This window comes from Gouania willdenowi, chromosome 12 (genome assembly GCF_900634775.1).
Source record: "Gouania willdenowi chromosome 12, fGouWil2.1, whole genome shotgun sequence".
Taxonomy (NCBI): Eukaryota; Metazoa; Chordata; class Actinopteri; order Blenniiformes; family Gobiesocidae; genus Gouania; species Gouania willdenowi.
This window is the reverse complement of record NC_041055.1, coordinates 5,020,032-5,033,539: the sequence shown is the minus strand read 5'-3', so window position 1 is coordinate 5,033,539 and position 13,508 is coordinate 5,020,032.

The window sequence follows — 13,508 nt, the reverse complement described above, 5'->3', positions numbered from 1 at the left end:
ATGTCACTAGGAATCAATGGATTCGAATGGCCCGCCACTAACTTCCGGGAACGAATTCAGTCTTACATGGATCACGTGGCAAAGGATTTTGGACTCCCGTTGTCGCAACTCTCTATACGGCTCTGGGGAGTACATGGGTTCAGATTAAATGTCTGAAGGGGTAGGGACTGTGAAAAGTTTGGGAAGCACTGTGCTAGTCCACGTGTCAAACTCAAGGCCCGGGGTCAAATCATCCCACAGGGTCAAGTAAAAATGGCTGAGCAAACCATTTACTTTAACCATTAGAAGAGTGACAATATCTCGATACGGCGATATATCGCAATATTTTTCCGCATGATCGATTGTCAATATGCTCCCGCTAAGTATCAATTTTTTTTTAAAACCTTTTCTGCTTTTTCACTAAAATGTGCAGGTAGATCTTCACAGAAATTTTGTTGAAGGAACCAATATATTGTTTACTGGAATATTGCACTATAATGGCGTCACTGGTAAGAAAGACCCTATTTATTGTTTATAGAAAGCACTATTGGAGATTATTATTTATTTACATTGTTATGTTGACACTTATTTACAGAAATGTTGCACAAAAATAGTATCACTGTTCATAGGACACTTTCAATTTGTCATTCAGAGACATAAAATAAAAATTGAATTTTTTCACTTAATCTTTCACTTAATCTTTTTTCTTGTTATGTCAGATTATCATAGACTGATTTCTGACCAATATATCGATAATCGCAGTATTGTCATAGCATGAGATAATCGTTATTGTGAGCCTTGTGTTGTGTATCGTATCGTGAGGTGAGGTACCCAGAGGTTCCCACCCCAATTTACCATTATTTAGTTGTGGTTATATCAGTACGGTTGCAAAAAGGAGTAAAAATATTTGGCAGATTTAAACAGGAGCTTAAGCTTGGGAATTTTGCCAATATTCAAAAACTAGAAACTTCTCATGGGAATTATTTACTTAAAATTAAGAAGAAAATGGGAGTAATTTTAAATCACTGTATCAAATCTAAACACAAATATAATACAACTCAAGTGCAATATTTGCAGGGGTTGGCAGTTTTCCCATGCTTGTATAACACAAGTCATTTTTAGTATGAAATTGTTAAAGAACCCTGCACAATCCTTAAATTATGACATTTTTCCAAATTAAATATAGTCGAGACTTTATATACTCTACATACTTTAACATAATTTATACATGGAAATGCATAATACAGCACTAATACTAGAATTGTTCAATTTCTCACCTCTGCAGCCCACTTAAGATCAAACGTATCCACATTTAGCCCCAAAACTAAATTTAGTTCAACACCCCTGAGCCAGTCAATCATCTAACAAACAAGGCAGTGAATTTTCTCTGAAATGTTAAGGAAACTTCTGCACTTACCCATATGATGTATTTAGATCCCCTGCTACTGTTCAGTGCTCTCAGTGTTATGTTTGTTGCAGATAGCAGTAGTCATAACAGAGGACTTCCTCAGTGTACGATGGAATCTGCCCTTCTTAGGGCAGTCTGACCAGGAGAGAGTTCTGTTGAATTACATTAAATAACAGGAACAATACCAATCAATCACGTGCTATGAAGAATTTTTATTCTATGAACTAAATAGACAACATTGTATAACATTTTTACATGGAAAAAAAGATAAGAATAGTATTTTTTTTTAAATAAAAAAGATACATTTATCAGTATGACCCACAAAGATACAAATAAAATCTACCAAAGAAACAGATCAAATTAATTAAAAGTGCTAAAATTAATTGAAAAATGTACGCTTTCTTTATCTGGTTTTCATTTTTTTCAGTCCTATAGCATATGTTCTGATTTCTGTGAATAGATGCCCTTTTTGCCAATTTGTCATTTATGTAAAAGAAAAAATAAAATCAATGCTAGTCAATAGTAAATAGCTACGATGATGTTCTAAAATGTATGTTTTGTTAGAAATGGGGCAAATATGCAGTTATTAAATCAAATAACATGTAATATATCAGACATGGCAGCCCGGAGGCCACATTGTAATTCATTAAGTTATAAGTTATATGAAGACCAACATGACACACAAAGCCAGGAACACATAAAATGCACAACACGTCAGCAAAAGTACACAAAATGATAGACACACTAAACAACCAAAAAATTAATACAGAAACATATGCAAAAGGCCTTTAAGATATCCAAAATGCCAACGAAAAGGCCCAAAATGACAGAACACACAAAATGACAAAAATAACAAAAGCTCGAGAAACAAAATCCTGTTTAGCATCTAACCACAAGTACAAAGGAGCAACAAAAAAAGTGCAATACAATGTATGTACATCATAATTTGAAGTGTCCTTGATATACAGTATGAATATAAATGCATCTGGACGCATAACTTTTTCACACCTGATAATGTTTTGACAGGTCACCCCAGAATTTCTCCTTAATGGTGGCCACAAACGTCGAGTCGTCCTATCATTTTGAAGTGGTTCTCATGTTTGGCATGTATTGGGAGAATCTGGATGCATGTGGCCTGTTTGTCACTTGGCATGGCCAAGGTGGACGTCTGCATTATTAGCATCACGCTGACAAACTCATTGGCTTTTTTGTAGTCATCCTCCAATGTCACCTGGTTGTCATGTAGGAACTAGCCAACCTGTGAGCACATATCAGCTAGGACTTCGGTCTTACATCAAAAGAATGGAAAATTTGACTGTGATACATTAGAATAAACAGCCTGGATTAAGTATCAGAACAATGCAAAAAAAGACCTGGTTGGTTAGTCAAAAAAAACAATGCAAAAAAAGACCGGGTTGGTTAGTCATCAGAGCAATGTAAAAAGAACCTGGTTAGTCATCAAAACGATGCAAAAATGACCTGGTTAATTAGTCAGAGGAATGTAAAAAGGACCTGTTAGTCATCAAAGCAATGTAAAAATTACCTGGTTAGTTAGTCATCAGAGCAATGTAAACATGACCTGGTTAGTTAGTCATCAGAGCAATGTAAACATGACCTGGTTAGTTAGTCATCAGAGCAATGTAAAAATGACCTGGTTAGTTAATCATCAGAGTAATGTAAAAATGACCTGGTTAGTTAATCATCAGAACAATGTAAAAATGACCTGGTTAGTTAATCATCAGAACAATGTAAAAATGACCTGGTTAGTTAATCATCAGAGCAATGTAAACATGACCTGGTTAGTTAGTCATCAGAACAATGTAAAAAGGACCTGGTTAGTTAATCATCAGAACAATGTAAAAATAAAATGGTTAGTTAGTCATCAGAACAATGTAAAAATAAAATGGTTAGTTAATCATCAGAGTAATGTAAAAATGACCTGGTTAGTTAATCATCAGAGCAATGTAAAAATTACCTGGTTAGTTAATCATCAGAGCAATGTAAACATGACCTGGTTAGTTAATCATCAGAACAATGTAAAAAGGACCTGGTTAGTTAATCATCAGAACAATGTAAAAATAAAATGGTTAGTTAGTCATCAGAACAATGTAAAAATAAAATGGTTAGTTAATCATCAGAACAATGTAAAAAGGACCTGGTTAGTCAGAGTAATGTAAAAATTACCTGGTTAGTTAATCATCAGAACAATGTAAAAATAAAATGGTTAGTTAATCATCAGAACAATGTAAACATGACCTGGTTAGTTAATCATCAGAACAATGTAAAAACGACCTGGTTTATACATTCAAGCAAGAAAACATTAACATGGATTATATGATACATCAGAACAATACAAAACAGGAGATAACAGCACAAGCAGCAGGTCCAAGATCTGTTTCACCAAAATATTTAAAGAAAAGATCAAGGTTAACGTGGGGCGATTCAGTCAAGTCAGATCTGTACAGTAATGTTTGAGTAGCAAGGTTTGAGGTTGTGCACCTTCCCCTTCTTCTCAACAACTTGCCACTTTGGGTAAGGAATGGCCTCGGGTCTGTTACAGACCAGCAGTCAGCACGGTCAACACAATGGGACCAAAATCAAGTCACTTACCTATATATATAAAAAAAAAAAAACTTGATCAAAGGCCATTTGCAAGGAGAAAAAGAGTTAAAATGTAGACCATTTCACTTCACACTCACTAGAGTATGACATTAGAAGACAGGTAGTAACAACAGCTGGAACAGATTGCAAAATTAGCCAGCAAAGTTTACATTTTGAACCTTAGCTTGAGGAAAACACAACTTTAGCCTGCAAAAAAGAATATTTCAAAGTGATCAGAAACAGAATGCAATAAAAGCCTTCAAAATAAAACTATTTAGCATTAACTGGGACAGAATGTAACATTAGCAAGAAAAATTTAAATATTAAACAGCTGAAAAAAAAGAAACATTAGCCAGCAAAACAAAAATATTTAACATTAGCTGGAACAAAATCTAACATTAGCCGGCAAAACAAAAATATTCAACATTAGCTGGAACAAAATTTTACATTAGCCGGAAAAATTAAAATATTTAACTTTAGCTGGAACAGAATGCAACATTAGTCAGTAACAAAATACTATTTAACATTAGCTGGAAAAAAAAGAATCTTTAGACAGCAAAATAAAAATATATAACATTAGCTAAAAAAAACATTATCCAGCAAAATAAAAATTTTTAACATTAGCTTGAACAGAATGAAACATTAGCCAGTAAAAAAAACTATTAACATTAGCTGAAAAAAAAAAAAAAAGAAACATTAGCCAGAAAAAAAAAAAAAATTAACATTAGCTTGGACAGAATGTAACATTAGCAGGCAAAATTAAAATATTTAACATTAGCTAATGCAACATTAGTCAGTAAAATAAAAATATTTACAAACTAGCCAGCAAAATAGAATATTTCAACATTAGCTTGGACAAAATGAAACACTAGCCGGCAAAATAAAAATATTTAACATTAGCTGGAACAAAATTTTACATTAGCCGGAAAAATAAAAATATTTAACTTTAGCTGGGACAAAATGCAACATTAGCCAGAAAAATTAAAATTTTTAACATTAGCTGAAACAGAATGCAACATTAGCCAGAAAAATTAAAATTTTTAACATTAGCTGAAACAGAATGCAACATTAGTCAGTAACAATACTATTTAACATTAGCTGAAAAAAAAAAGAAACATTAGCTGAAAAAAAAGAAAGACAGCAAAACAAAAATATTTAACAATAGGTAAAAAAAACACATTAGCCAGCAAAATAAAAAAAAATTAACATTAGCTGGGACAGAATGCAACATTAGTCGGCAAAATAAAATTATTTAACATTAGCTAAAAAAAAAAGAAACATTAGACAACAAAATAAAAATATTTAACCTTAGCTTAACAAAAAAGTAAACAGACAGCAAAATAAAAATATTTAACATTAGCTGGGACAAAATGCAACATTAGCCAGCAAAATAAAAATATTGACAAATTAGCCGGCAAAATAGAATATTTAAACATTAGCTTGGACAGAATGAAACATTAGCCGGCAAAATTAAAATATGTAACATTAGCTGAAAAAAAGAAACATGAGCCAGAAAAAGAAAAATATTTAACATTAGCTGGAACAAAATTTTACATTAGCCGGAAAAATAAAAATATTTAACTTTAGCTGGAACAGAATGCAACATTAGTCAGTAACAAAATACTATTTAACATTAGCTGAAAAAAAAGAAACAGACAGCAAAATAAAAATATTTAACCTTAGCTTAACAGAAAAGTAAACAGACAGCAAAATAAATATATTTAAGATTAGCTGGGACAAAATGCAACATTACCCAGAAAAATTAAAATATTTAACCTTAGCTTAGACAGAATGTAACATTAGCTGGCAAAATAAAAATATTTAACAGCTGAAAAAAAAAAGAAATATTAGCCAGCAAAATAAAAGTATTTACAAATTAGCCAGCAAAATAGAATATTTCAACATTAGCTTGGACAGAATGTAATATTAGCCGGCAAAATAAAAATATTTAACATTAGCTGGAACAAAATTTAACCTTAGCCGGAAAAATAAAAATATTTAACTTGAGCTGGGACAAAATGCAACATTAGCCAGAAAAATTGAAATATTTAACATTAGCTGGAACAGAATGCAACATTAGTCGGCAAAATAAAATTATTTAACATTAGCTGAAAAAAAAGAAACATTAGCCATTAAAATAAAAAAAAAAATTAACATTTGCTGGGACAGAATGCAACATTAGCCGGAAAAATAAAATTATTTTACATTAGCTGAAAAAAAAGAAACATTAGCCAGCAAAATGAAAATATTTAACTTTAGGTCAGACAAAATGCAACATTAGCCAGAAAAATTAAAATATTTAACATTAGCTGGAACAGAATGCAACATTAGTCAGTAACAAAATACTATTTAACATTAGCTGAAAAAAAAGAAACAGACAGCAAACTAAGAATATTTAACATTAGCTAAAAAAAAAAAAATACATCAGCCAGCAAAATAAAAAAAATTTAACATTAGCTTGGACAGAATGAAACATTAGCCAGTAAAAAAACTATTAACATTATCTGAAAAAAAAAAGAAACATTAGCAAGAAAAATAAAAACAATTTAACATTAGCTTGGACAGAATGTAACATAAGCAGGCAAAATAAAAATATTCAACATTAGCTGGGACAAAATCCAACATTAGCCAGACAAATTTAAATATTTAACCTTAGCTTGGACAGAATGTAACATTAGCCAGCAATTTAAAGATATTTAGCATTAGGTTGGACAGAATGTAACATGAGCCAGAAAAATAAAAATATTAAACCTCAGCTGAAAAAAAAAAAAAAAAACTTTTGCCAGCAAAATAAAAATATTTAACATTAACTGGCAAAAAATAATATTTTAACATTTACTGGAACAGAATGCAACATTAGCCGGCAAAATAAAAATATGTAACCTTAGCTGGGACAGAATGTAACAGTCAGAAAAATAAAACTATTTAACATTAGCTGAAAAAAAGAAACATTATCCAGCAAAATAAAAATATTTAACATCAGCTTGAAGAGAATGTAACATTAGCCGGCAAAATAAAAATATTTAACATTAGCTTAGAATGTAACATTAGCTGGCAAAATTAAAATATTTAACCTTAGCTTGGACAGAACGAAACATGAGCCGGCAATTTAAAGATATTTAGCATTAGGTTGGACAGAATGTAACATTAGCCAGCAAAACAAAAATATTTAGCATTAGCTTGGAGAGAATGTAACATTAGCAGGCAAACTAAAAATATTTAACTTTAGCTGAAAAGAAAAAACATTCGCCAGTAAAAGAAACATGAGCCACCAAAATAAAAGTATTTAACCTTAGCTGGGACAGAATGCAACATTAGTCAGCAAAAGAAAAATATTTAACATTAGCTGGGACAAACTGCAACATTAGCCTCCAAAATAAAAATATTTAACATTAGCTTTTAACATCAGCCGGCAAAATTTAAATATTTAACATTAGCCGGCAAAAAATAATATTTTAACATTGCTGGAACAGAATGTAACATTAGCCGGCAAAATAAATATATTTAACATTATCTGAATTAAAAAAAAATATTAGCCAACAAAATAATCTTTAACCTTAGCTTGGACAGAATGCAACATTAGTCAGCAAAATAAAAATATTTAACATTAGCTGGGACAAATGGCAACTTTAGCCAGAAAAATAAAAATATTTACACTTAGCTAGAACAGAATGTAACATTAGCCAGCAAAATAAAAAATATTTAACATTAGCTTGGAAGAATGCAACATTGGCCAAAAAATGTAAATATTTAACTTTAGCTTGGACAGAATGCAACATTAGTCAGTAAAATAAAACTATTTAACCTTAGCTTAAAAAAAAGGAAACAGACAGCAAAATAAAAATATTTAACATCAGTTGAAAACAAAATGTAACATTAGCCAGTAAAAAAATAATTTAACATTAGCTTGGACAGAATGCAACATTAGCCGGCAAAATAAAAATAGTTAGCTTTAGCTGGGACAGAACGCAACATTAGCCAGCAAAATAAAAATATTTAACACTATTTGAAAAAAAAAAAAAAAAAAAAAAAAAAAAATAGCCGGCAAAATAAAAATATTTAACATTAGCTGGATCACAATGCAACATTCGCCGCCAAAATTAAAATATTAAACATTAGCCGGCAAAATAGAATATTTCATTATTCGCTGGGACAGAAAGTTACGTTAGCCTCCAAAATAAAAATATTTAAACTTAGCTTTTAACATTAGCTGGCAAAAAGTAATAGTTCAACATTAGCTAATACAGAATGCAACATTATCCAGCAAAATTAAAAAATTTTAACCTTAGCTTGGACAGAATGTAACATTAGCCGGCAATTTAAAAATATTTAGCATTAGCTTGGACAGAACGTAACATTAGCCTCCAAAATAAAATTATTTAACCTTAGCTTTTAAAATTAGCAGGCAAAATTAAAATATTTAACATTAGCCGGCAAAAAATAATATTTTAACATTGCTGGAACAGAATGCAACATTAGCCGGCAAAATAAATATATTTAACATTATCTGAAAAATAAAAAACTTTTGCCAGCAAAATAAAAATATTTAACATTAGCTGGCAAAAAATAATATTTTAACATTTACTGGAACAGAATGCAACATTAGCCGGCAAAATAAAAATATGTAACCTTAGCTGGGACAGAATGTAACAGTCAGAAAAATAAAACTATTTAACATTAGCTGAAAAAAAGAAACATTATCCAGCAAAATAAAAATATTTAACATCAGCTTGAAGAGAATGCAACATTAGCCGGCAAAATAAAAATATTTAACATTAGTTGAAAAAAAAAAAAAACAGCCAGAAAAATCCAAATATTTAACATTAGCTTGGAGAGAATGTAACAGTCAGCAAAATAAAAAATATTTAACCTTAGCTGAAAAAATGTCTAACAGTCGGCAAAAAAAAAAATGTAACAATAGCCAGCAAAATAAAAAAAAAGTAATTTTAGCTAAAAAAAAAAAAAAACAGCCAGCAAAATAAAAATATTTAACCTTCGCTGGCAAAATAGAAAATTTCAACATTTGCTGGGACAGAAAGTAATGTTCGCCTCCAAATTAAAAATATTTAACCTTAGCTTGTAACATTAGCCGGCAAAAAAATTTTATTTTAACATTAGCTGGGACAGAATGCAACATTAGCTGGCAAAATAAAAGTATGTAACATCAGCTGAAAAAAAGGTAACATTAACCAGCAAAATAGAATTTTTCAACAATAGCTGGAACCAATTGTAACATAAGCTGGCAAAATAGAAATATTTAACCTTACCTGGAACAGAATGCAACATTAGCCGTCAAAATAAAAATTAACCTTAGCTTGGAGAAAGTGCAACATTCGCCGGCAAAATAAAAACATTTAACATTAGCTGAGAGAGAATTAAACATTAGTTTGCAAAATACAAATAAACATTTGTCAGCAAAACTAAAATATTTAACCTTAGCTGGAACTGATTTAACATGGGTACAATGGATTATTTCCAGATATACAATGAATATTTTAACATACACTATATAGATATTTCAATTTATGTACAATAGATTATCTTTACATAGGTACAACTATTTTTTCAACCGTTACAATAAACATTTTAACAGGTACAATGGATATTTTATCTAGTACAATTGATCATTCCAACACATACAATAAATTATTTCCAGATATACAATGAATATCTTAAACAATAAATATCTCAACATATGTACAGTGGATTATCTTTACACAGGTACAATGGATTATTTCAACAGTTAAAAATAAACATTGCAACCTGTACAATAGATATTATATCTACTACAATTGATCATTTCAACATATACAAAGAATAGTTAAACATATGTAGAGTAGATGATTTTACCATAAGTACAATAGATTAATTCACAGGCCATGTAATGAAGGTCCTGGAGAGGTTGGTCTCGTTTCTTCTCAGACTGCAGGCGACTTCTCTTTAAGTCTTCCAGTCGATGTGGGCGAGACCTCTCGTCACTCATCTGGATGCTGTGATGGCACTTTAATTTGATTTGACCAGTCAAATTGGTAGTCTTCATACATGGTTCTTTAAAGTTTCTTCTGAAAATTCGCAATTCTTCTGAAAATTCGCAATTTTTCCGAAAAGTAATGTTTTTTCAAGTTTCACGCATCATTGAAAAATGATCACCGTGAACTTTACCGACGACATGGGAAAGGAGTAAAGGAGGTTAACGTTTACAAAGAGGGAAACAAATTACAGCGGTTTGCTGATTTAAGAACTCTGAATTGACAAATGATGACTCCGCTAGTAGGCACACGTGAAAAATTCGTCAAGTTTTAGAGGTGAAATTCGTCAACTTACTTTAAATTAAGACTGCCAAAACATAATGGAGTTTATAAGTAACTATGACAATGTTTGGGTTTGATTTGCTGCTCAAACCATGACTCATCAACAACACAAACCTCAAACCATTACAGAAGCATAGTAAAGATACAGATGTTCAAACAATGACCCGTGGAAATCTGCAAAAGCAAAAACACAGCAGAAACACTTGAGCAGGTTGAGGTGCATGAACCACAACTCAGCAATTGTAGTTCAGCAATGTTGCCAAGTCACAGTTTAAACACAAAGCATGACTCTGCAACTATTCTGTGTTAATGAATGGTAAACGGTTGTGTTAAAACAGCGACTCGTGTCTTATGGTTGACTCAGCTGTGATAGTCGAACAGCAACACTATAGTAGACTGTGGTGATTACACCGCGAGTCACAGAAAACCTAAATGTGAATCAGCAGTAATTCACAGGTCAGCTGTAAGTGTTCAAGATATGACTCAACAACAGCAGTGTGCCACTAAACTAGCATGTGTGCACTAGCAACTTACAAAGGGTGACCAGATATCCCGGTTTTCAGAGTTGCGTCCCGTGTCCTGGTCGATTTCTCTAAAACCATTAATCTGTCACAAGATCAGTCCCGTTTGTATGGACATCTGGTTTGTTGGGGTTGACAGAAAAACACCTAAAACCGCATTGCTCGTGATATCTGGACTGCGTGCTGTCAATCACAACAGTTGCCATAGTAGGACGTGGCATTGGCATTGACAATATTACCGTTCGCTTTATGTCATGCTTTCTCCTTTAATTTGCCAAAAATGAACAAGTTTTTTTTTTTTAAATAATTAGCAAAAACCAGTTTTATGTTAACTTAGAATGTTGCTTTTTTTTTTTTTTTTTTACTGATGGCCACTTTAAATTTGGTTCAGCTGTTGCAATAATATATTTCATCCAAAAGGAAGAAAAAAGAAAACTAATTTATGTGACCTTTTCTCATTATAAATAAAATCATAAGCAAATAATTTATTTTGAAAATCTGTCAAATTTGGTTAAATCGCTCTACCCGGTTTTAAATTTAAAAAAATCTGGTCACCCTAAACGAACATGTGAATGGGGTCGTAGGGTGCAGCTATACCAAGAGTGTCAAACATTTAGCAGAAAACATAAATATGAATTTAGGTTTCCTTTGTGTGATATAAAATAACAGTTTAATAAATTTAAAACACCTTAATGTGTCAATACTGTGCACGAAAAAAGACCAATGCTTATTTACAGGTAATTATTTTATGTGTCTGGCCCTGCTGTGAAATTAGTTTAACACCCTTGATTTATTTTTGTTTTTAAAAAAGATTATCGTACTATGCGACGATTTGAGAACGACGACCAGGGTTGACCGACGACCAGGGTTGACCGACGTCCAGCGTAATCCAACATCCAAGAGTAATCCAGATTGTATTACGCACACACAAATAGTTTTGATACAATAATAAAACCATTACTATACTGACTTCCAGGGTAGTTGACCGCCATTGGGGATCAGAAACAGCAACCAGCTGCGCATCCACAGCTTAAATAAATTTTGCTAATCAAGGGAATGAGCTTCACCTGTGACAGGTAAACTGCTGCTGCTGCGGGACCGCAATTTCCTCTCTCTCATGCTGCGTTCAAGGACCCTCGGAACTCCCAGACCCCATCCAACTAAAAACTGTCCAAATCAGTGTTTCTCAAATGGGGGCAGAGTTGGCAAAAGTACTAGTTCCTCAGTACTCAAGTAAAAGTACATATAAAAAAAATGACTCTGGTAAAAGAAAAAGTATTGCGGTTGTTTCTTTACTTGAGTAAAAGTTAAAAAAAAAGTACATCCTACTAAATGTATAAAGTAAAAAGTAAAACAAACGTCCCCTTCAATAATAAGACAGGGTTTTTAAACCAGCAAATTACTTTTTTTTTTTTGTTTTTTTTTTTAAGAGCTGGGAGATTACTGGTAACATTTTTGAGTAAAACAAATGTCACAACATATTTGCAATTTTGAAAACAAATATACATAATTATCTTTAAAAAAAATACAAATAGCAAAACACTTACAAACGTTGAAACAGATGTACAATGGCACAGTGTAAGTGTAAAAGTGTTTCCATATTTGTTCATTTGTTTTGACCTTTTGTTAATGTATTGCAATAATTTGTTAATTTGTTTTTGACATTAAAAGGAATGAAAGTTCAATTTTTCAAAGCTCAAATTTAAGCAAAGTGGAATCGCTGCACAGGAATTCTCTTTAGTAAAGGCTGATGAAGATAGGTATAACAAAAAACAAAAAACAAAATAGTCATCAACATCCCCCGCCAGATTGGTTCTCATTATAACTCACAACCTATTCCTAAATGTTCTAAATCTAACTTAGATGCATATATAAGAAAATATTATCACATCAGAATATAAAATTACTAACTACCTGAAACGATTTCTAAGAAAAGCTGTCCCTTTTGAAGATACCTCGAACATAGTAAAGAAAAACGGAACAAGGGCAATAACTTCGGGAAAAAAAATTGCGCACTTCTCATTTTCAAACTCCATCAAGCCACACAGCAAATTTGGTTATCGTATCTTAAGCGGTTTCTAATAAAATCTGTCCTCTTTGAAGATACCTCGAACAGAGTCAAAAAAACGGTACAAGGGCAATAACTCTATAAAAAATAATTGCGCGCTTCTCATTTTCAAACTCCATCAAGGTATTGATACCCTGAAGCCACACACCAAATTTGGTCATCGTTTCTGAGAAAAATTGTGCCCTTTCACTCAGACGGACGGAGCTCAAACCGATATCCCCCTTCTACTTTGTGATGGGGGATAATAACCATAATAACAGGTAGAAATAAATTGACTTCTTTAACATATAATCTTACAAACTGTGTGGCTTTCTACGGATCAGGTTGTGATTTTTAGGGCAACGTGTGTCTAAATGACATCCTGAAGGGCTGCAATATTTTTATTTATTTGAGTTCACATCCAGGGCAGAAGATCCACGTTTGCACCTTTAATGACAGGATCAGGATAATCCACCACGGCCTTATTACAGACGATGTGGTGCAGATCCAGTCGCTTAGTATATTCACACTTGTGAGCGTTCACGCCTACAACCAATGCACCTTTCTCTCTTCGAGAGCCCGTTACCTTGACAACCAGCGATGACACCCAGTCTGTTAATATTATCTGTGATCTCGCACAG